We start from the raw sequence: 25,776 nt of genomic DNA on the forward strand, positions 1-25,776 counted from the left end.
AATTCTGCGCGTGTCATTTTCCGTGAAGCAGGTGCAAATGTCTGTTTCAAGGTGAAAGTATTGCAGGTAAAACGTGAGAAGCTGCAGGTAAAAAGTACCCCTGAACTTTGTCACAAAATGCTTGGTTTAAAAATTGCACGCCCTCTCTCCCTCAACACCCCTAAAGTCAGGGGAGTAAGTAGATTTTTAAAATACCAACTTCCCTGTTCTCTGATTTTCTTGCTGTCCACTCAGCCTTTATTCCTAGATCTCTTTTTTTTTATTATTATTTTATCATCATATAGTTAATGGACAATATTCAGAAAAGCAGAGAACGGACAACTTATCTGGCTAAAGATGGCCGGATAAATTGTCAAGGATATTCAGTGAAACACAAGTCCTGTTGAATATCCTCACCCACAGTTATCTGGGTTAATATAATCAGCTGTGTTTGAATATACCCGCTTAGGTTTAAAGTTATCTAGATACATGTATCCAGATAACTTTCACCTTAACCAGATATATTGAAAGATATCCAGTTAAGTGACTGCAAATGGGGGGGGGGGGGGGGGAGGGAGAAATACCCTTGGGGGTCTGCTAACTTGATCCTCCACCCCCACCCTGCTAAACAAAAGGTAAAACTACCGTGGATCATAATGCTCAAATCCACAATTCTGCCACGTTTTAAAATGTTGTGGGTCTATCGGGCCAAGGGGCCTCTCCATACCTGAGCTGTGAAATTAACTGTGGCCTCTGGCCATCCCCCCACCCCCACCCGGCACTCCCCAGAAACCTTGCAGGCTGCCTGAAGCATGCCACAATTGTAGTGCGCCTGGCGGACATCCAGCGTTGCTTTGACAGTCAAATAGCTTAAAACAAAACAAAAACAAACACTATTTCGCTAATTTTTCTTTCGTTTCAAAAGTGAATTGAAACGAAGGGGGAAACGTCATTAAAATTTCCTGTTTCATTTCAAATGAATGCACATCCCTGATACTTGGAAGAAAAGTATACATGATGGTCCAGCCATTTTCAGTGGTAAAGCAACACCCTCTCTCTTCCCCATCTGTGAAATGCGACTTCCTTTTTGACTCTTTCCACTTCCCAGGTTAAAAAAAAAAAAAACCCTCTTGCTTTTCCCATCCTTGCTCTAAAAACACCTCCTTCTTCCCCGAGTCCAGTGGTAGATTTATTTTATTTATTTTTTTTTTTACAGATTCTAAAAGCTGATCTGTGCTATATCTCTGCTCGAAAGCTGTTAAGTTCCTGTGTACTGTACAGCTCTGAAATATTTGCACTTCAGAGCACCGTCTGGGTCTTTACACTGGGGATATCAATTCTTTGTACAAGGAGCACTCTGAAAAGAGTAAACTTTGAATTGCTGTTTCTCTGGGAAGCAAAGTTTTCTGAGTCATCTCTGCTGTTCTCTTTTTTTCTCAGGGTGACCTTAACTCTCAGACTTCCAAAATGTTCTCTTTGTATAAAACTCTACTGTATAATGAACTTATAAAAAGGACTGTATCTGCTTTAATAAATTAGTGACTTACACTGGAGGGTAAAAAGCTATTGGGGGTTTGGGGGGTTTTTTTCATGTTTTCACTTTCATGTTACCAAACTGCTGAAATAGTTTGTTTAACTGAAATCAGCTCTGACAAATAAACAGAGGAAAATGCCATTTTTGGAATAGTAGGTTGGGGTTTTTATGTTGTTATCTTAAAGAAGCATTTGAAGCTAGTCGAAAACTCAGTTAGGAAGAGGAATATAGTATTATGCACTTTCAAATGAACTTTTAAATCAAGTGAGGTTTTCTTTGTGAGGAACAAGGATATTTGCCCTGACACTGGTAATGCCCTGATCCCCGCTGGACCCTGAGTTCCAGCAGAAGAACCAAGACAGATTCTACCAAGAGGCAAAAGGGCAGCCAGGTTTCAAAACTCAGGGGCCAAGTTATTTCATTCACAGTCCCCAGCAACCACAGCAAGAGTCCTTGGGAGGAGACTCTCAGAGCAAAGATCCCTTGGAAAACCTGGATCGTGTGAATCCAGCATCACAATCATAGGTGACTCTGTTGCACAGGGGTTGTGAAGAAATCTCTCAGCATCCCTAATCCTAGCCAGCCCCATCAACAGGAATCAACCCGCAAAAATCCCTTTGCAACGGCCTAAGAAGGCTCGTGCTTCTTTTTCGAAAGTGCAAGATAAGTGTTCCATGCTTATTTTGGGAATATAGAGTGGTCTGAGTTTGTTTGTAATGGCAGGAGAGACATACTTTGTTATTAACTTTTTGGTTAATGGTTATAATAGGAGTTGTTAGTTTAATCTTTAAATATATTTATGAGATCAGAACCAGCAAATGAAGGATATTTAAGGTGTTTGAACTGATACCACTGTAGCCCATTGCGTAATGAGTGGTGGATGCACACTTATTAACACCTCATATTTCTAATGCCGTGTCTGTTATAAACTTATAAGTTTATTTTTTCACCTTTTTCTCCAACATTTTTTTATTTTGAATTAAAACATTTTTATATCCTGTTTTTTTATTTTTTTTTCTTGAATTTCAATAGAGGGATATCTGCATTGTCATTGTTCACCTTAATTCTACATTCATTAACTTTGCTCATATAAATATGTAAAATGTCTGACACATAGGAAGTCAATGTGTTCAAAAGAGATATTGTGGCCCAGGAAGCCATAACTTTTCATGAAATTTACAACATGCCTATTTTTGGAGCATTCTTGGGTTTGGCTCTTCTTTCTACAGCTTGACCTATAGCACATGGCCCAGGAAGAAGAAAAAAAAAAAAGAACCAAGCCAGTTTCTGTCCACATTGTTATCCTCCACCTCAGCTGTCTGTACCACTGATCCTTGATCCAATGGGATCATGTCCCTTACAGGAATGGGGCTGGCCCAGGATACACTGAAGTGATCCTCCCCTCACCCTTGGACCCAAGATCACCAGACTACCCCCCCCCCCCCCCAGGTAACCACATGGGACTGGTGTGGCACGGAAACCTTGGCTACTTGCAGTGTCTGTGAAGATTGCGCAGCACCGGACATAAATCAACCATGAGCTTGCAAATGTCAGTGCTACTACTAAGTCATCTAGCCGTTCTCAAGGTTCACATGGGGTTGTTTTTTTTAAATGCCGCCTTAATTCCAGATTCAGTATCTTTGCTCTTGTGACTATCTTTAAAATATGTAATATGTCCGACACATAGGAAGTCAACGTGGTCAAAAGAGCTACTGTGGCCCAGGCAGCCATGACTTTTCGTGAAATGTATTAATTTAAAACATGTTATTTTTGGAGAATTCTTGGATTTGACTTTTTTTTTTTGGGGGGGGGGGGGGAGGGTTTCTTAGGACATCTGTGAGGGTGAAAAGTCAGTTGAAAAGCATAGCAACAGAAACTTGTGCAGATGTTTGTTTAAACAGATATAGAAGGCACCACAACCACAAATGCCTACTGCCCGTGAAAGGAAAATCCAAGATCTGTGAATTTCAGAATTGTTAACCATTATGCGTCTCTGAAATTCATAGCAACTTTCTATGTCCTATTTGTATGGTGCTCTTGAATATATTGGGGTAGATTTTAAAAGGTGCACGGGCTTGTATGCCCGATTTTATAACTTGCGCCTCACAAGTTATAAAATCGGGGTTCGGCGTGCGCAAGGGGGTGCACAATTGTGCATCTTGTGCACACCGAGCCCCGCTGCCTTCCCCCATTCCCTACCCTTACCTCCCCCGACCTTTCCCCCCCTACCTTTTTCTTGTTTTAAAACTTACTTCAACCCTGGGGCTGAAGTAAGTTGCGCGCACCGGCAGTTGGCCGGCGCGCAATCCCCTGCACAGCGGCAAATGGACGCTATGCCAGGAGCCTCTGACACCGCCCCGCCCTACCCCCCGGACCACCCTGCCCACACCCCGGGACTTAACGCACGTCGTCAGGCCTTTTGAAAATAGGCCCAGCGCGCATAACCCTTTGAAAATCTAGCCCATTATGTATAAATACTTCATCTTTACAAGCAAACCTCATGCTGCAATGCAAGACTCTAGGGTTCAGGTCTCCTGCCCGAGGTAAGATTGAGGTGTGCTATAGAAGCAATAGGCTCAGTGTAGCATTTAATTTTGTCAAAACACAAAGAGATAGAGATCGCATAAATGAAAATGCAACAATGCCCCAAATAGATTTTATAAGAATCTCCAATAAGAATTTTTTAACAGGTGTCAGCAAGCCAGTTGTAAGGTCTCACAAATGACCACCACCAGACCTCTCAATCATTCACCTGAGGACAAATGTCTATTATTTGTGTATTTTGGGGGTTTTTTTTACCTGCATGTAAAAGTATAATCTAATGCAGTTGGGGACTGTGAGAAATGAAACATACAGGATTCCTGATTCATTCCAAGATATGCAGTTATCTACTTTCAAACTCTCATACACAATAAAGAGTCCCGGTAAGATGACCCACAGTCCCAGTCAGATAACCCAACATGCCATGCATAGGCACTGTCAATGTTGACCCCTCTTTCTTCTTCCCCTAGACCTGTTTTGCCATCCCTTCCCAGATCTCCCCTCCTCGACCTCCTTTTCCTCTCCCCTTTCAGACCTCAAGGCCCCTGGGGGCTCTAATGGCAGTGACTCACGCTGGCTCTGAAAGTAGTGGCGGCCAGTGTGGCTCCTGGCAGCAAAGGTGATGCTTAGTAGCAGAGGCAATAGGAGATTGCTGTCCCCTCAACTCCCCCCCTAGAACTTAGCCACCCTAACATTCAGCCCGATACAGAAAGGATCACGGGAGAATGGGCACTCTGTGTTGTGTGCCCGCTTTCCCAACGTGCGCCCAGCCACCTCTCCTGGGTGCGCGATCCTATATGTAAATGAGGGGTCATGCTAAAAGGAGGCACCAGGGATGATTTCGTGGCCCTAGCACCTCCTTGGCCCAGGAGAGATCGCTCGGTCAGCAGGTTCAGGAAATCGACGCTCAGTTTTACAAGTGTCAGTTTTCTAAACCCGCTGACAGAGATCAGAGCGGGTTCAGAAAACCGACACTCGTAATATTGAGCGTCCGTTCTCCTAACTGGACTGGCCGGCACTTTTTTTTTTTTTTACATTTTTGGTTCCTCCGACTTAATATCGCTGAGGATATTAAGTCGGAGGTTGTACAGAAAAGCAATATTTTCTGCTTTTCTGTATACTTTTTCGGGCTGCTCATAAATTAATGCGCGTAAAATGTGCAGATTGGTCGCACATTGTACTTTCTGAATCCCGGGTGACTAATAGCCTCATCAACAGTATTTGCATGTGATGAGCGCTCTTAGATTTCAGGGGGTTTGGACTCGTGTTTTTGAGGCGCTAAACCCCTTACAGTATAAAGGGATAATAGATGCCTGTCGAAAACACGCAGCCAAACTCGTGTTAAACAGTGCGCACGGCCGAGCACACTTTACAGAATTGGGTCTAGGAGGCCTGTGTGGAAAAGCAGGCCCTGGATGTGCTCGAGTTCTGGGAATGACAGGAAGGCAACTGGCACTACTGTGGCATCCTCCACTGGCAGAAGGGCGATATTTAGGGGTTCGGTCTCTGGCAACACCTCTCCAACAAGGGGATTTCAGACACAAGGTGAGGTTGTGAGAAGAGAAGAAGGGATACAAATTTAATGAATTCCTCCCCCCATAATCTGTATTACCATAACATTGTTAGAGTATTTAGCATACATAAGCCTTTTAATATTAAAGAATATATAAAACAGAAATGAACTAGACAACTGATATTTGTTTCCAGTTAATGCCAATCAGCACATAAGATGCAAAGACCGGCTTATCTATGTACAAGGCAAATATTCAACATTTGAATAACTTAACATCTTGATTATTTAGCATTGTGTTCTGCTAATGATCTCTGATGCCTCAGTGATACAGTCACAATAATGAATAAACATGCCATGCTTATGAAGGACTAAAGCCCCTGCAACGATGATCAATTGTTAATTCCATGATGTGAGCAGGACGTGCTCATCCTGCCAATAATGAAATCAACTTTTATTTGTGTTCCACGTGCACCTTAATTCTCCTGCCATTCTGTGATGCCACTGCACCTTTACCCTCCAGCTATCTTGTATTTCTCGATTATAAAGTAATTATCTCTTCGGTTATATTAGAAGCCACCATGAATATGATTATTCCCTTCAATTTTGTTTTTACAGAAACTATTGTATTGACATTTTTAAGAAATGCGTTTGCTTATTAGTTGATAGATAGAGTCTTGCCAGTAGCAGTACAATTAAGTATAAAGGAAAGGTGATCAGTGAAAAGGATCAACTTATTATGCACTGTTCTTCCCAAACCCAGCTCTGTATCATCAAGCATTTTCAAGTTTGCAATTCCTGTCTTCTATCAAAGTCTGAGAGACTTCAGATGTTTCTCTGGGCCCACAAAAGAATGGACTCTGGTAAAATGAGAATGTGAAACCCCAAAAATATAAAGCTTATTATCCCAAGGTTATTTGTTGCCCTCTAGTTAAATACAACTTGCATTTCTTTGAGTCTTTTTGCTTTTTATTTTAATGTTACTTTTCTAATAAAAATTGTTTTGTTGTGGTGTGCCCCAGGACAATGACAGACATTTGTGTATAGCCATGATGCAACAGCAAAGGTACACAAATTAATGCAACAGGAACTGGATGGTCAGAACAGGCTAATTTCTTTGACAGCATCATTCAAAGATTCCATCAAAACCAACCTTGGCAGTATCCCTTTAACACAATAGGTTCCTACTAAGTTAGCCATGTTATTTATACCCAATTGTTGGATGTAATTGTATATTTGTTTAATTGTTCAATCTGTTTGATGTTCCGTGTTCCGTGTAAACCGAAGTGGTATGCACTAGTGCATGAACTCCGGTATATAAAAGCCTTTAAATAAATAAATAAATAAATGAGGATACATTTATAATCGAAGCCTTTTCCTGTTTTGCAGTGCAACTACCCAAAGTACATAATCTTAATTCCAGACCTTCCAAAATGCACTAAATTAAAGATCCAAATACAATAGAATTAAGTAGTATGCAAATCTTCGTATCTCATTTGCTTTGCTCGCCACCAAATAAGGCTGTCATCAGGCTCAGGAAAAAACCCTCCCTTTCCTTTGATAGAAGTATTTGACTAGTGATGAACCCCTTAATAATCATATACTGAGCCCAACCAGAAATGAAGCCACCTTGAGGACCTCTTACAAGAACCAAAACAATATAGAAAAAATGAGTCTGATTCTAAAACAGTGAAAAACAAATTGGTGGGGCGGGACATAGTAACATAGTAATGATGGCAGAAAAGAACCAAATGGTCCATCCTGTCATCTCCGTGGCAGACACTGTCCAGTGTTCAAAATGATAGCAAATCTCATTTATAACTATATTGCCTTAAAATAAAAAAAAAAAAAACCACTGACAAAAAGTGAATATCAAAAATGCATTCAGTGTAAGTGTCCAGCTCATGTGAATTTCAGCAGCAAACATTAGTGTAACTTAGTTCTAGTCTCTCATCCCATAGGAAAGTGCTTCACTGAGGAATGGAACCACTCCCTCTTCTTCACCCTTAGGAGGCTTCATATGGGATGTGAAAGTCAAACAAGACAAGATACTTTTGACCTGCACTAAGGGCACTCGTGTCCCTCTGAAAATCCCGATAGTGGCACTTTTGGGTTAAATCCAATACCATACAGCATGCATCAGTTCAGAAGCCAGAGCACAATGCTGAAACTCTTCCCACTTCAGTACAGCAACCCCTCAGAAAACATTTCTGAAACAAAGAAGTAAACCCATCCAGTGACCAATAGCAGAGCTAGGGAGAGTTTATTTGCAGGTAACTAAAAAGGACCGCGTATGTCAAATCCGGTTCTTCACAATGCTCAGCTGGGTCTGGTTTTCAGCATATCAGTAAAGTTTATACTTGGGAACTACTTGCAAAACTTTGATCTAAGAATCAAAAAGATTTTCCATTTTCGTTACACCGAAAATCGGACCTGTTAGGGATTCTACAGGGCCACATTTAAAAAAAAAAAAAAAAAAAAAAAAAAAAAAAAGACACAAGTCTAGAATAAATAAATATCTAATAAGTGAAGAATGGATATGGCAGTTCATAAATCCTTTTCCTGTCACTTTATCAGTTCAAGAAAATTCAAGCAAAACATTCCCAAAATGTGAAATATTTCCATTTTATTCCACCTCTTTAAATACTTTTTAAATTTTTCATCTTGTATAATGGTTTTTATGTTTTTATTTATAAGGTGGAATGTTCTGAATGCCATATAGTATGTTTTTTTGTTTTCTCAGATATAAGCTCACCTATTATGGTGTTTTTCCTGATGATATAGGTCAGTGCTTCTCAACCCAGTCCTCAGGGCATATCCAGGCAGCCAGATTTTCAGGATATCCACAATGAATACGCATGACAGATTTGCATGTGCTGCCCCCATTGTATACAAATCACACTCATGCATACTCATTGTGGATATCCCAAAACCCGTCTGGCCAGGAGTGTCCCGAGGACCGGGTTGAGAGCCACTAATATAGAGGGCAATTTTCAAAGCTTTTTAGCTATGTAAATCAGCTGTCCGAAAAATGACCCGCCCTCCACGAGGCTGTGTGCTGAGGGACCCGCGTATTGTTAGCTGCATCATGAGGAAGCATTCTTAGGGGGCGCTTTTAAATCATGAAAGGAAAGGTGTGCACACCCAGATTTCATTTTCACATCTCTGCATCTATTTTTCCAGCAAAATTCAATCCACAGAAAAAAAGAAGGTGCAAAGTGAACATGCGTACTTTCTACCCGTGGCAAGTTAGAAAGCAAAAGTCCTTGCATAATTTCCCTTTGAAAACAGGTACAAGGACAGTGGATAAAAAGCAAGTACGGACTTTGCATCAATGTGGGCAGCTTGAATGTGGACCCCAGAGTATTTTCTTTAGAAATACTGTAACAGTCTATTGTAAAACCTCTTTAATTTGCATGCTGAATAAATAATATTCCAAACTCACAATGACTTCTTACAAGTAATGAAACAGCATCAGGGCAGCAAAATATCTCTGGCATTTACAGCAACTATGACTCCTACTTGTGGCAAAATTCACATTTACTGCAAGTAAGAGGAGAACTCATTGTGGTAAGAATGAAAGACCTGATCGATCTTTTTTTTTTTCTTTCAAAAATGGCCCAGGATCAGAAAATAAAAATAGTGTCCCAAATTGCAGAGGAATCAAGATATTAGCCAGCAAAGGCGATGGTCTCCATCCTCTTCTTTTTATCATGCACCAACCACAAATCAAAGGCCACTTGCACAGTGTCTGATTAGTGGCTCCGGGGGAATAAAGCACCAACAAAATAAGAGGAACGGGAGGCAGAGAGCCCAAGCAGGCCATTTTTTTCCCAGTTCCTAGTCAACTTAGCTTTTTCTAAACAGCAATGTGTTAGGGAAATGTTCTTCACCTTTGATTTATTAAGGCCTGTCCTCTTACTCAGAGCAAATTACAGTTTTTGCCAATGTACGGAAGAATTGTTTTAATGGACATACCCCTGTTGATGAGAAGGCCATATGAATCTGAAAAGAGACGGTCATTTCCACTTATCTTGCTATGTTTGTATCCTCCATGAAGTATGTTTTGTATCTACAATATAGAAGGGTGTGTCTTCTAATAATTGCCATTTTAACCAGGTATTGAATTTAGACGTCTCCAGCACAGAAAGATATTTTGGGACCCCCAGGTGGAATAGGATGGAACGAACTAGGATCACATAGCTAGTAGATTAGCAGTAGGAAGTCATCTAAACATAACTGGCCATCTATTAATAAAAGAATGGTAACCAAATCAGCTTTTGTGCAACTTATTGATCATTTTGATGATTCAGTTTCTCCCTCACTGTCTTGCATGATTTGTAAAAAGAAAAAAATATATATTATTTATATAATCAATCAAAGCAATATATTAATGCTTGTAGTTCCTCCAACCATGAAATACAATTAATTTATACTGTATAGCCTCATATCACATACTACTATTACAACAATCAGAGTTTGTGTGAGTCTAGAGTAAAAAAACCCTAGAATATTGACTTTTTAGTAGGCATGTGTCATTATCAGAATGTATAATAGAGTTTAGGGCCTTTTTGTGATCTATTTGAATTAATCCTGACTCTCTCATTTATGGGTTCATCCTTTTATGAACATTGCAAAGTTTCCTAACTCCCGGCTATAAAATCTTCATGCCACTCCATTCCTCCCATTTATATAGTCCATAATTGTCTACTGATGACAATAACCATCCTCAAAAAAAAAAAAAACATCTGTTAGGAAGTACAATATGGTATTCTAGTTACAGAAAATCTGTACAGCTGTTACATCCGTTTTATTTATTAGATCCAAAATATGTCATGCACCAGACTATCCAAGGACGAAGTAGGAAGATGTTTTCTTATAGTTAAACAAAGTCTATGGGCACAGTATCTTTCTTAACTCTTCTCTGATTTATATTCTGGCACTTACATAATCAGAATATCTGAAAAATACTTTCCTTATATGATAACTCTCAATAAATCTTCATTGGACCTGTGAAAAGTGAAGGCATAGCTCACGTAATAGGCAAGAAGATCTCTGTGGTAAGCATGAACAGCATCAGCTACTTCAATCCCTGCTATTGTTCACCCCATTACAAAAGAATTCAGACCCATTCGTCATGGTCCAGTAAGCACCTTCCAAGAATACCAAAGGTGGACAGATTGAAAGATACCAGCAAATGGTCAGGATCTCTCTCTTTGGTTAATGAAAACCATATGGATCCTAAAACGACAACAAGACCTCTGCCACAAGTAGTCCAGCTAAAGTGCATATGCAGACTGTCTTCACAGATCACTAAACCTTTTCCACGAAATAAAGCATTGCTAGACTGCAGAATACAGTACTAAGCAAGAAAATTGTCAATACAGTGAAATCTATTAATTAAAACTAACACTGGGACTATGGATTTCTGATTTGTATAGACAAGATGTTTTATTACACAGATTTCCTGTATAGGGCAACATGTATTCTCAGGAGTAATTTATGTGTTTAACAGTGCCTTATGCAAGGTACAGCACAAGCACTGTCCTGCTGACAATGAAGGAAATGGGCCCCACAAAAGAGTTAACTTCCAAAGAAGCATAATAACTTATAATATCATAATGTAGTCGTTGTCTACCCACTTGTCCCTGTGCATTGTGTCACCGCAGGCCCTAGTCCATCACAGGTCATCTCCCTCTCGTGCTCTTTCCATTGTTTGGTTGCTATTACCTCAGCTAGTAAGCGAGCATATAAAATTTGTGTACCCTTGTGCGAAATGAAACTCCAGGGAGGACGACTCAGAGCCAATGTCAGGAAATATTTTTTCACGGAAAGGGTGGTGAATGCCTGGAATGCCCTTCCGGAGGAGGTGGTGAAGACGAAAACGGTGAAGGAATTCAAAGAGGCATGGGATAAACACTGTGGATCCCTAAAGGTTAGAGGATGGAAATAAAGAAAAAAAAGAGTGCATGGAGGTAACTGGGTGTAACTTGCTGGTGTGGTAGTTGCTACCCTCAACACATAAGCTTTCATACTGTTAATGCAACGCCATCATTGCTCTCTGCTTCAACGGCAGTGGGGAAAAGGGGAATGGGATTCAGACAGCAACCAATGGCCCTGATTTTTATGGTCTGGCAAACTGATAAGCATGAGGATAACCTGTAAAGTGCAGCAGATATTGGCATAAGCTTGCTGGGCAGACTGAGTGGATCATTTGGTCCTTTTCTGCCATCATTTCTATGTTTCTATGTTCCTATGTTTTCCAGAATTAAACATTCCAGAACAAAAAGCTTACCATTTAGTGGGGCATGATAGTAGGAAGCCAATGGATTATCTATCTTGAAGCAACACAACTGTGATAAGGGGTCAGCCATATTCTGCCAATTACATAATTTAATTCACTGAATGTCCCTGTGCTTCAAAGTAAGTAATGTGCCATATTTGTTATTAGAAAATATGACCATAGTGTCTCAAATTAAAAAAAAAAATACATTAATGGCATTTAGCTCTCTATAATACTGCAATATTAAATGCATTTACTAAATGTAATTAATTTGCATCTCATCTATTTCATTTTTCTACAAAAGGTTTTCAATGTCTTTTTTTTTCTTCTTGGACATGCAAACACTGCTGCCCGAATCCTATCAATCACTTTTATTATGGCAGCAAATAATCTTCGAAGCAGGAGTCATGTTCCATAGATTTAATTAACAGGTGAATTAACATTAAGATTACTGTGACATTGCTCCACTGTGGGTGATCTTAATCTGCAATTCACAGATGCTCGCTGTTGATAGATCATGTGACCAGCCAGAGGAACGTAAAAGATGTGATTCACCTGATGCATGAACATGGCAGTTAGGTGCCCTTTATTGGCAAGGGTTCAGACTCATACCTTCTGCTGAATTTAATTCGTTTCTGAAATGTTCTTTTGTTTCCAACAATGCATAAATTTGCATACCCCAAGAAAGTTATAACCCTGAAATAATAATCTTTGTAGTGGATTTTCATTAACCCCCAAAAAGCAATAAGTCTGGAATTATCAGCTGAAGGAAAAGGCCCTCTCTGTTATGGTCATATTTTGTAAGTTTACATGAGCTCTAACCTCCTGGTGTCCTTGTCATGAATCAGTGTGCAGCAGAATTCACAGACCAAGTAGGAATCTGACAGGGGCTGCTATAGCCAGGGCAGCAGCTGAACAAAACTGTGCCTCATGCAAGGGGCGTTTCTGGCACCATGCTTCACTTTCGGGCTTGTGTGCTCGCAGACAGGCCCTATCCCTGCCTCGGCACCTAGGGCTGTCACCCATCTTGCCCACCTCTTGCAACAGCCCTAGCTATATCCTCTGGATAGGGACTGAGACCACCATTCACTTCAGATAGGCCACTTTTTTTTAAACAACTCTACTGACCTGAGCTGACTGCACTGGTGAACTAGAGGTGAAATACTGTGACAATTCCCTTGAGCATTCCAGTCTCCTGTCATTTCTAACCTAATGCTCCTTCATGTAGGAAGCGATGAAGCAGCAAGTCAAGATTTCACCATGCAGGAACATTTCAAATTCTGTCACGCACCACCCCACTTTCCTTCTTTGTCACACCTACCCTGTGGTTTATAGCCTAAAGAAATTCACGCGCAGTGAGGGCTGTAAAAAGCTGCTTCAAATATTACCAAATATAACAGTAACGTGACCTGCTTAATATGGTTCTGGCAACCTGATAAGCACAGCCACAAACAGTTAATGAGGCTCGTGTATCCAAGCTCCCTCTTCAGCTCTGATGTGACAGCTCCTAATCTGGTGCATCAAGGGCACAGTCGTACTTTTATTTTTCTTTATATATAAACTGGTTGACTGAAAGCTTAGGAAGGAACATGTAAGTTACTCAGTCCAACTTGTGCTCTGTGCTGCATCGGTGTACACACAATGGAACTCCCATCAGAGGGATAGGAACACAAACAGGATAACTAATGGAATTCTGGGGAGGGGAGGGGGCAGGGGGGGGGGAGAAACGACCCAAAGGGCAGAGTAAACCATACAAACCGGCAATCATAACTGGATGTTCCGCAGTCTTTTGTCTTAGCATGAAGGTCTATGGGAACTCAGAACTTGATATTCTGCTGCTTCAATTAATATATATTGTTACTGAATCGGGACAACAGCTAATATATATATATATATTCGTGCATGCAGATGCAGATTCCACAACCTATTTTGCTGTAGAGATTTTGTGATGATATTTCTTTAGCTGTAATGCATTGTAACCTGAGTAAGATGAAAAGGGTTTGTTGGTTTTCTTTATTCTATGGGTTAATAAAAAGACACAGCAATCACAAATTTAGAAATCTAGATAGGTATGGCTTTTTAGCTACAACACACTATCGCTAAAGGCCCATAAACCCTAAGTTTTGCTAAACACTGTCAGGAGAAAAAACTCTTCAGTGTCATTCACAGCCATTACTCTGGTCAATATGGTATTATGTCACAAAAAAAAATCATACTTCTATCTTTCATGTGCATAAATCATTCAGTTTTACCCTTCATCACCACATTAAGTTGCCAGTAATATTTAATAACATATTTAATACTTGAAGTAGCATTTGAAGATAAGAGAATTTGTTTAAACTTTATAAATCTTAGTCATGCAAAGTATATATTTTCTACTTTTAGTTCCATGTAAACCGATATGATGTTTTGACGAATACAGGTCTATAAAAAAAATGATTAAATAAATAAATGTGCAGTTCCTACTTAATTTTCCTTTTGAATTTACCAGAAATGGACCCCAAAAATTGCTACTAATAATGAATGGGTTTGGGTATAGTGCAATTTACCAAACATTTTTAGTGAGTGATATACTACTGTGGGCAAAAGTATTATAACTCAAATGTAACTGATAAGAAAAAAAGTCAACATTGGACAGAGATGCCAAGTGCTCAGGAGCCAGACTGCTATGGTACTGCAGTGGTAGAAAAAATGCTTTTAAAGAACTACAGAGTTGGCTAAAGTAGATCCTGGTTTCCACTTTTGAACAGATAAAATGTCTTATTAATTGCTCTTAATGCCTCTGTTAATTGGGGTCATTAATATACCTCTACACCTATCATATTAAATAATTACCTCAATGAGCACACTTTCAGAAAGCATTAAACCTAAATGGATAGATGCCAAGTTTCCAAACTGCATAAGTTTACATTACATGTGTATAGCTTTCCTGTAGTTGTTTTGATGCAGAAAAAAAAATCTATCATACATGAAATACAATTTTCAAAAGATATGCATTTAAATATTATTGAGCTACAATAAGTTGTACATTAAATTACACTTTTTTCCTAATTGGGTTAAACTTCGACACATTTTCAATGGCATTCTACACCTATCCTCTCAAGATTATTGATAAATTTGAGAGAGACAAAAGATTTAAAGTATCTGAGGCCAGTATAGACCTTCTTATTAAGAAAATAAAACCCCTATTGCGGCAAAATCTGCCAACGATGTATGAGAGATTGAGTGAAAGGACACACTATACCTATGATGCATTTGGGACCTTAATCAGGAATACTGCTGCCTTTGCGAGGTGAAAGGAAAGATCACTTCAGGAGGCAAAGATCCCAGAAAAGAGACATTTGGGGATTTTACGATGGCTTTAGGCTTTTTTTCCCCCAGGGCGTTAAAACCAAAGCAATACCTAGAAGTCAGAGGAGGACCAGGACAGTGCTGGCAGCCCGGCTTTCACCCGGAGGACCATTTGGACGGCTCTCTCCGTTTTTAATGAAAGGCCATGTCTTCTTTGTTCAGGAGCCCACCTCTCCTCATCCTTGCCTTACTCCGGCGTTACATTTATTGCCGCCAGTGCCAGGCATCTGACTGGAGAGATATCTGCCAGCCGTTCTTCACCGCTGCTTTACGCATCCAGCAATAAATCCCGCGAACTCCCACAACGTACCTCCTGCCACCGAAAGCGCGATCAAAACTTTGGCACTCTACTCTCAAAGGTTTCCGTCAAAGTGATCAAGATCGCGTGTGGAGGGGGAGGTCTTCGACCCTGACCGACAGACGCGCTTTCTCTCTATAGACAGGGGAACCATTCGCATTTAGTACCTCGGTCAAGATTTCGGGACTTATTGATCATCTCGAGAGGAATAGCGAAAAGTAAGGCTAGGGACAGAACCGCTTCCAAGGAGTCCTGGAGCCGGAGACGCCTAATGGGGGGGGGAGTGGGGGGGGTTGTCTCAGAAATGCGAAACAGGGGGCTGCGGACAAGCTCCTTCCTTCGCCTCCATCAAACACATCGCTTGGAAACCAGCAGCTTCGGCGGATCCCACCAACCCTACCCAGCATAAAAAAAAAACAAAAAAAAAAACTGCATCAGCCGCTTCCAGCCGGGCTCAGGAACTTCCATTGCCTCCGCCAGCCTCGGGCGATCGCACCCCACCCACACGGCCACCATCGGCTCCCACCAGCCCCCCCCCTGCCGCCCTCCCCCATCCTGCTGGAAACTGCTCCCGCCGCGCTTTCAACGGAGCCCTTCCCATCGCCCGGGCAGCCTGCACCTTTCCGGTCCTCTCTCGGCTTCCTCCTGCCTGCCCTGTCCACAAGAGCCCCGCCACCCGCTCTCCGGTCCTCCCTAGCTTGTTCTGCTTCCCCCCCCCCCCCCTTACGATCCGGGCAGGTTTGCCTAGCAGAACGCCTGCGCCTTTCGCCCGCCCGCGAGACAAGTTCCCGCGCCACCAGGTCGCCGGCACTAAAAGTTCCCATCGGGCAGCCCAGCTGCAGTCGCTCCCGGTCCTCTTACCAGGCGGTCCGGCTGAGCAGGTCGTCTCCTCTTTCGGCGGCCCGGACGGAGGGGGAGCGAAAGAGCCCGGGAGCCGCGGGCTGGCGTGCAGGACCGAGGGGGAGCATCGCTGGCTTGCAGCTGTTCGGGGAGATTGATTTGTCTACACAGAGCAGGGGGTGGGGCAGCCGCGATCGCTTAGAAGCAATTCATTAGAATGCACTGCGAACCCAAGGCAAAAAATAACATCTCGGGATTGCAGGCTAAAACTCCGAGGAAGCACCACTTCTTCTCCTCCGCCTCACACCAAACCCAGCACTTAAAAACGTCGCGGCTAATTAAAAAGAGAGCGAAAGAACGAATGGTCGGGGAAGAAAGTTATTGAAACTGCAGTCAATAGTAATAAAATCAAAACACTTGCTACTAAGAGAGAAGGACAAATCTCAGTAACGCCATCAGATGGTGGGGGGGGAGTACGATTGAGTGAAAGGGAGGGAAGGCACTGACCGTAGGAAGAAGAGGATGCAGCCTGGGTCTTAACCTAGGGTCGGAGAGGGGCTCCTTAGGTGTCCTCTGCCTTCGCCCGGCTCTCTCCGGCCTCTTCTTACATTACTTTAGCGAGAGCGACCGAGGTCAGAGGAGCCAAACAGGCGGCCGGCAAATTGAGTGGCGAGTCCTCCTCCGGGGCCATCCCGCCTCTGCAGGCAGGGGCTGGAAAGAGAGCCAGCGACGGGTTCTTCTCAGCTCAGCGGCATATTAGTTCATTTCTCTCTGTCATCCATGAAGCAGCGCTGAGAAAAGAAAAAAAAAAAAAGAGAAATGCATATCCCTCGTCCACTTTAAGTGTCGGCGAGCTGAAGAAAAAAAAAAAAAGAGAGAGAAACACCTTTCTGGCTCCTCGACTCCAGTCCCAGTTTGCTTCGAGTATTTTCAGCAAGAAAAAAAAGTTGGCCAGTACTTTTTCTTTGTATGGGGGAGGGAGGGAGAAAAGGCCCAGCGAGGGTAAAGGGCGAGTGCTGCCAGTGCCTTGCACCGCTGCGCCCGGCGGCCTCTCTGTCCCTTGGCTAGCAAGCTACTGCTGCTGCTCCTTTTACCGAGCCTGCACCAGGACCCAGGGGGATCCCGCGGGGAGCGGGGTCAGGCATCAACCTGGAACCGGAGCCAGTCCCCAGAACCCGTCGCCTGCCATTGGTCCGGAGAGCGCGCGATCGGCCCGCCTACTCGAGACCCGGCGCTCCTCTGCCGGCAGCAGTCCCCTAGGAGCAGGTCAGCAGCTCCAGCGCATCCCCCTGCCCTGCCAGGCTGCATACAGATCTGACATGTGGACAAGGCTTGGGCTAGGAAGCAGCTGTGCGCTACCCCGTCTTGGTGTTTTATTTTATTTTTTTTTATTTACTTGTGCTGCACCAGGCCCTCGTTTGGAAACTAGAAGTTTTGCGTTTGACCGGATGGGGCTCCCTATGGGACTCACATTAACACGTTCAATTTTGTTTTCATTCACACACCTGAGAACCGATTGGACTGGCGGATGCTTATTAGAGCAAGAGCTTTCTGTGCCTGTAAAAATATTGCTTGGCCCACCTTTTTAAGGATTGACAAAAAAAACACATTATAGATTCCCTTTCTTATGAATCCAAAAAATATATATAATAAATCATCCTTTTGTATACAGCAGATATCTGTGTTGGTTTATGGCAAATTAGTTAGTTTGTTGATAGTTACATTTTCAGTTTCATCTTTTGAACACAAATCCCCACAATCTGCCATCTTCCCTGTAAAGTATGTCTGCACCCCTTCTCTTTATTCTATCAAATATTACATTTGTGCATTTACATCTACATTTTTCAAAGAACATTTTTATATTTTATAAGTAGAAAATACACCCGTATTTTCAGTTTTGCCTGCATATATACATGCATAAAAAAGGGGCCATCTAGCACGTTCAACATTTGTGCATGTAAGTTGCTATTTTAAGAGACATACACATAGTTTTAGCAACTTACTTGCATAATTTTACACCTGTTAATTATCTGGCATATCTGTCAGTTTCCACTCATGACTTGATGTTCGCATCCAAGTTTAGTGCTGATAACTATTTTGGCATATCCCCTGGACATTGATTTGTTTTATATTATTTGCTTTTTATTTTATATTTTGTTGTAAACTGCTTAGCACAGCTTTTCTGATGTAGGTGGTATAAAAAATATCAGTAAATAAAAATCTGTAAAAAATATGCCTGCCTATTGTTATTGTAACCACCAATATAAATGTAATAGAGTTTCATCAGTGATAATAATTTCTAGTACAAAAGCAGCTAATTAATTGTTTATAATTAAGATGCCAGTATTTAGGCTTTCTATTTGGAATACACTTTTACAAAAATACACTTACACATTCAGGAAGTTATAAGTTCAATGCCCTGTCCAACAACTTTATTAAATCAAGATTGTCCATTCTACTACAATATACAAAAATCCTTTCTGGAAGTTCATATACAAGAAGAATGTTCAAAGAGTTATGTGCATAAAAATTAGTGTATACATACATAAGTAGCCTGTACTCATATAAAAGTCAAAAGTACCCACATACTCGCACATATACACACATAAAAAAGAAGAGATCCAGGGCAGAGCCAACAGTTATGTACATAAATTGATATTTTAAAAGACACATTTGGCAACTTACTTGCATAGAAACCTAATGGCAGAAAAAGATCAAATGGCCCATCTTGTCTGCCCAATAGTCCAATATATCTCGCCTTTACAATTCCCATCATTCCCTCAGAGATCCCCTGTATTTATCCCATGTTGTCTTGAATTCAAATACAGGTTTTGCCTCCACCATCTCCAGTAGTTGGCTGTTCCATGCATCCACTACGCTCTCTGTAAAGAAATAGTTCCTAAGATAACTCCTGAGTCAACCCCCTTTCACCCTCATTCCATGGCCCCCTCATTCTAGAGCCTCCTTTCCATTGAATGAAGCTAGGCTCCTGTGCATGGAAACCTTTAAGATATTTAAAAGTCTCTATCATATCTCCCCTTTCTTCTAGGGTATACAATATTTAGATCTTTAAGTCTATCTCCCATATGCTTTAGAACAAAGACCACTGATGATCATTTCAGTAGCCACCCTCTGGATTGACTCCAACCGGTTTATATCCTTTTGAAGGTGCAGTTTCCAGAACTGTACACAGTATTCTAAAAAAGGTCACACCAGGGACTTGTACAGGGGCAACATCTCCTCCCTTTTTCTGCTGCCCATTCCTTTCCCTATGCAGTCAAGCATCTTTCCGGTTTTTTGCCATCACTTTATCCATCAGATACAATCATTCCCATATCTCGGGGTTTTTTTTATGCTTAGAAGAATTTCATCTCCAATACTGTACCTCTTTCTTGGGTTGGTGCAGCCTACATGCATTGCACTGCAATTTTTAGCATTAAATCGTAGCTATCAATCTGTAGCTCATTCCTCAAGCTTCTCTAGATCCCTCCTCATGCTTTCCACACTTTCCTGGCTGTCTACCCTGTTGCAGACTTTGGTATCATCAGCAAACGACAAATCTTTCTCGACCATCCTTCCGTTATGTCACTCATGAAAATGTTGAGAAGAACCAGTCCCAGGTCTGATCCCTGAAGCACACCACTGGTAACACTCCCCCCCCCCCCCCCTCAGAGTAAACGCCATTAACCACTACTCTTTGTCACCCCCATCCCCAGCCAGTTTCTAATACAGTCACTCTAGCATCCATACCAAGGGAGCTAAATGTATTTATGTCTCCTGTGCTGACCCTTGGCCAAGGCCTTACTGAAATCCAAGTACTTTACGTCTAGTAAGCTCCCTTGATCCAAATCTCTGGACATCCGATCAAAGAAATTATTCAGATTTGTCTAACAGAATTTACTTCTAGGAAAACCATGCTGCCTCAGAGCATACAATCCGTTTGATTCCAGAAACTTCACTATCCTCTGCTTTAGCAGCAATTCCAAAACTTTTCTCACCACAGAGGTCAGATTAATCAGCCTATAGTTCCCAGACTCCTCCTTACTTCCACTTTTATGAATAGAAACCACATCTGGCTTCTCCAGTCCTCCAGAACAACCTCCAGTTCTAAAGAAGCATTGAAAATAGTCAGCAAGTGGAGCTGCCAGGACTTCCTAAGCTCTCTCAACACTCTCGGATCTATCCCATCTGGCCATATAGCCTCGTCTACTTTACGTTTAGTTAGCTCCAAACAAATACAGTGTTCTGGGAACCAATTGAAAGTTACCTCGTTTCTAATTTTGTTTTGTTTATTCTATGTGGTCCTGCTCCAGGCTCTTCCACGGTGAATACCAAACAAATATATCTGTTAAGCAATTTTTCTATTTTCCTCATCAGCCTCTACATATTCCTCCCCTTCACTCATGAATCTCACAATGCCATTTTGCACGTCCTTCTATCACTAACATATCTAAAAAAGTTCTGTTCCCCCCACTTTACTGTATTTGCTATTTTTATTGCCACTTGAATTTTTGCATTCCTGACTACTTTCCCAGATTAGCTTAGCTTTTCCAGATATTGTTGCCTGATTTCCACTTTCTGTGACCTCTTGTAGTTTATGAATCTTTTCAGCTCCTTCCTTAGAAAACCATAATGGCCTCTTTTTCCGCTTTCCTTTATTTACTTTCTTAATAAAAAAGGTCAGTTGCCCTTTATCTCCTTTTAGTTTTGCCCACTGCTCTTCTACTTCCCCTAGTTTTCCCAGTCAACAACTCCTTGAGGTACTCCCCCATTTTGACAAAATTTGTTTCCATGAAGTCTAGCACCCTTGCTTTTCATTTCTTGTGCTTTAATAATGAATCACCCCCACTCTCTTGCGCACACTGGATTCCCGGATGATCAACTACATCAGAGCTACTGTTCCTGTTGGTAAGCACCAGGTCCAGTTCCGTTACAGGTTGACAGAAAAATTCTCCTTGCAGAGAATCCAGGAGCTCCTTGTTTCTAGAAGGCACTGCAGCTGGGATGTCCCAATCAACATCTGGCAGGTTGAAATCATCTAACAATAGCATTTCCATTTTCATAGCAATTTCGTGAATATTCTACATTAAATCTCTATCCATCTCTCCTATCTGTGATGGAGGTCTGAATATTACACCACTATAAACAGATGTTTCCAAATTAACCCATAGTGCCTCCTGATTACCTCATAAGCCCTGCAGTTCTCTTGCTTTAATATATTTTTTTTTTATATAATCCCATGCCTCCTCCCTTCCTTTCTTCCTACCTGGTCCTTCCTGAATAGATTGTAACCCAGTATAACTATATCCCAATCTTGCTTTTCTGTGTACCAAGTGTCTGTGACATCTACTACATCTTCTATGACTGCCTCTAGCTCCGGAATTGTATTTCCCACACTATGAGCATTAGTGAACATAGCTTTCCAGATATGGCTCTTTTTCCCATTTCTATGCAAGTATTTGTTTTACTTATTTTAGGGTTTTGTTCACCCATCCCTGATGATTCTAGTTTAAAGCCCTCCTCAGTAGGTTTGCCATTCTGTGTTGAAAAACACTGCACACTAGGGATGTGAATCGATTTTTGACGATTTAAAATATCGTCCGATATATTTTAAATCGTCAAAAAATCGTTAGGGCCACGATACAATACCAATTCCCCCGATTTATCGTTAAAAAATCGTAAATCGGGGGAAGGGGGAGGGCAGGAAAACCGGCACACTAAAACCCCTAAAACCCACCCCCGACCCTTTAAATTAAATCCCCCACCCTCCCGAACCCCCCCCCCCCCCAATGCTTTAAATTACCTGGGGATCCGGCGGTGGTCCAGAACAGCGGCGGTCCGGAACGGCCCCCTCAATAGAATCTCACATTCTATCACATTCTGGTGATAAATAAATGGCTGAATAATTGGTATCAACAAGAGTGCTTTGGCTTCCTGGACCATGGGATGATGTTTCAAGGATGCTGAGAAGAGATGGGGTCCACCTTTTAAAGAATGTATGCAGTAGAGATGTGAATCGTATCCTCGATCGTCTTAACGATCGATTTCGGCTGGGAGGGGGAGGGAATCGTATTGTTGCCGTTTGGGTGTGTAAACTATCGTGAAAAATCGTTAAAATCGTGAGCCGGCACACTAAATCCCCCTAAAACCCACCCCGACCCTTTAAATTAAATCCCCCACCCTCCCCCCCCCCCCCCCCCAAATGCTTTAAATTACCTGGGGATCCAGCGGTGGTCCAGAACGGCGGCGGTCCGGAACGACCCCCTCAATAGAATCGTGTTGTCTTCAGCCGGCGCCATTTTTCAAAATGGCCGCCGCAAAATGGCGGCGGCCATAGACAAAAACGATTCGACGGAGGAGGTCGTTCCGGACCCCCGCTGGACTTTTGGCAAGTCTTGTGGGGGTCAGGAGGCCCCCCCAAGCTGGCCAAAAGTTTCCTGGGAGTCCAGCGGGGTTCCGGGAGCGATTTCTTGCCGCGAATCGTTTTCATACGGAAAATGGCGCCGGCAGGAGATCGACTGCAGGAGGTCGTTCAGCGGGGGTTCCGGTTATAAAATACTACTGTAGATCTATGTGCGGCCATATATGCAGGTATATGCTGCCATGTATAGTCGTTTGAAAGTTGTCCTCATCATCTACAAGGATCAGAGACTTCAGCTCTTCACTTAAGAGGACACAGTTACTGTCTTTAAAGGATAAGTTAAGAAGTAAGTTCAGAGAAGTTATCAAAGGCTGTCCAGGAATTTTGTTATTAAAAATAATCATAAAAAGAGAACCATGTGCTTTCAAGACCCAATAGCAAGACCAGGTCAGCAATGAGAGCCAGCTTTGAAGGTGTCAAGTCAATACTACGAACTGCAGGAGCCAGAAAGCCTCAAGATATGTGTTCAAAAGGTAGGGTAACAAAGAATGAGCGGTTCAGGATAATAAGAAACCGAAGCATTATTCCACTTGACTTTAGCCTCTTGCAAAGTAGAGGATATTTATTATTATTGATTGGTACATTGGAAGCTTTGATGTAACTGGAAAAAGCTCCATGGGCTGGCAGCTTTGAACAAAGTTGGCCCATGGGCAAATAAGTCTAACCAAATTTATTTCATTGAACCAATTAGGATCACTAAGATTCACGGTCATTTTCAGCTATTTCTTTTTTTCATGACCCAGCAGTTTCCTCTTGTTCCTTTGTACTTCCAGTGCAGTCAGAACCAGGGCTGGGTTCTGGTGTCATTAACCTTCATTCGTAATTACTCAGGGATTTTTTTTGCCTATTTTATATACTACTCCCTACCCCCTCCACCCCCAAATCCCGTAAGGTCCATAGTGTAGCACTGCAGTAACAATACTTGGCCATTCACTGGGGGTCCTTCCTGACCCTAAGCAATGAACATAACCTCCCCCCACTCCCATGGGGCTGTGAACCCTGTCTCTACAGCATCGCCAGGCCCAGCTGTCACAGGGAGCACCAGACCTGACTCATGGATTAAACCCAGAGACCTTTCGCATGGCAGTGCCCAGAACTTATCACCTAAGCCACCAGGACTGGCCCCTATTTTCAATCAATTCTAAAAGCTTTCTTCCAGTGAAAGAAATGGTAGCAGTATAACCCTAATGACTGCGAAGTGGTAGTACAGGGAGCAGGTACCTGCAGTCGGTTTGAGAAGCCATGGGTGGTTACAGAGCAGATCTGTGGAGATCAGTTTTAGGGGAGGCTCCTCACTCAGACCTCTAGAGAAGAGACTATTTGCTCAGCGGAGACAAGAAAGGTAAAGAAAAAAAAATGGGGGAAATGAAACTGAAGACCATTTGACGTCTTGTTTCACTTAATGAGTTTCATTATATTAATTAAAACCAATTAGCACCCAGAGATATTTCTGCTTAAAAGAACAAAAAAGTATTTCCAAATGCAGGGCCACATAACCGCCAGATATCTGTTTGGATATTCATAGCTACAGTTTAAGGGTGTAAAGACAAGAGAGGCTTATAGGGATGTGCTAGCATTGGAAAAAAAAAGATCAGAAAAGAGGAAAGTTCATGGAAGTTTTATTTTCTCTCATTCCCAGTCATTCCTGCTCTGCCGCTGCAGCTGCAGAAAATGGCACCGGTTGATCCGAGGCCATCACCAATACGGTTGATTGCCACTCAGTGGCCTCAGGTCAGCCGGTGCCATTTTGGTGTAAGGCAATTATCCATAATGGTGCCGGCCTCGATGGGAGCCACTTTCTACAATCACTCACCAAGGATCGCTCCTGCCCCGAACAAAGCCTAAGGCTGGGGTGGGAGGAGCTCCCCAGGTGCTATCCAGCGAGCATGCAGAAGGGTTTTTTTTGTGTTGGTATCACATGGAAGGAGGGGGCTCAGTGTTTTTTGTTTTGTTTTGTTTTAACTTTGGGGGTTCTTTTGCTTGACATGAAAACAGCAAGAAACACAAAAATAGCAAAAGAAAAAATGTTTGTGCACAGTCTTATAGGATTAGGAATGAAGATATAAGAAAAGATCTAAATATGTATTCCATGAATAAGAAATTATAGTATTATAAAGAATAATATCAACAACATATAGAAAGAATGGAACATGAAAGATTCCTGAAAGAAGCACATTATCGACCTACAGGAAAGAAAGATCCAGGCAGTCCTAGGAAAAGATAGACTAATGGTGATTTAAACTGAACAGGTACTGTTGTCTAACACATGACTAAAGGTATCTGAGTTATCATCCACTAACATCTGTATATATCTGGGGTTCATCAGTTTAAATCCTGGCACAGTCAACTTCGTCCTATCCACAGGGTAACCAAAACCAGAATCAATGATAATTGTATAATAGTAACTGCCTACAGAGTGCTATTTATGGGAGTACTATAGAAGTGTTACTGCTATTGCTGGATTGTATTATTAACCATAAAATGGGAAGTATCAAAAATGTTTTTCTTTCATATTGCATAAATTGTATAGCCTCTGAAATATAACTCTTATTTTTCCTGGAATTTCCTACATTTTCATCTATCGACATGTTTTCAACAGTCGTCTAAAATTAGGCTTTCCTCCATTTCAGGAAGTGCTTCCACTCTCCCTCAGGACATTGTTGGTAATGGATTCACTTTGATGAGATCATAGTACTTGAGAAGTTTGAAGTACTGCCAGTGCAAACCAATTTTCATGTTTCATGATGATATAGAGTAAAACTTACTTTTATACGCACAGGCCTATTAGGCCTGGGCTTCAGTAGGCAAAAATCTTGAGATGGTGAAGTTCCTGCCACCCTGCCAACCTCTGATATTCATTCTCTCCTCGCTACTTGGATGTCTGATCTCCAATACTCTCCTCACTGACCCCACAGACATCAGGGCTCCAGGTGTGCTGTGAACAAAAAGAATGAGTACAGGGACTGAATCAGCCCCTGGCTCTGCACTCATATGCCCCATCTCCCACATAGAAGTCTGG

The 25,776-nt window shown here is 42.0% G+C and overlaps 1 protein-coding gene across 4 annotated transcripts in view; it reads right to left on the bottom strand.

The window, feature by feature from the left end:
* The window catches only part of TAFA4 (TAFA chemokine like family member 4), a 293,701-nt gene extending 276,171 nt beyond the window's left edge, over positions 1-17,530 (bottom strand). For 2 of the 4 annotated variants that reach the window (XM_029601059.1, XM_029601060.1), the window contains exons 1-2: positions 17,223-17,530; positions 16,844-17,127 (exon numbers count right to left, since the gene is read on the bottom strand). The gene's annotated coding sequence lies outside the window, so the exon portion shown is untranslated. Of the gene's footprint in view, positions 1-16,357; positions 16,474-16,843; positions 17,128-17,222 lie in introns of those variants that run through there. The other 2 variants (XM_029601061.1, XM_029601062.1) reach the window with 2 other exon arrangements.
* Between the last annotated feature and the right edge of the window lie 8,246 nt (positions 17,531-25,776).

Source organism: Rhinatrema bivittatum, chromosome 4, assembly GCF_901001135.1.
Source record: "Rhinatrema bivittatum chromosome 4, aRhiBiv1.1, whole genome shotgun sequence".
NCBI lineage: Eukaryota > Metazoa > Chordata > Amphibia > Gymnophiona > Rhinatrematidae > Rhinatrema > Rhinatrema bivittatum.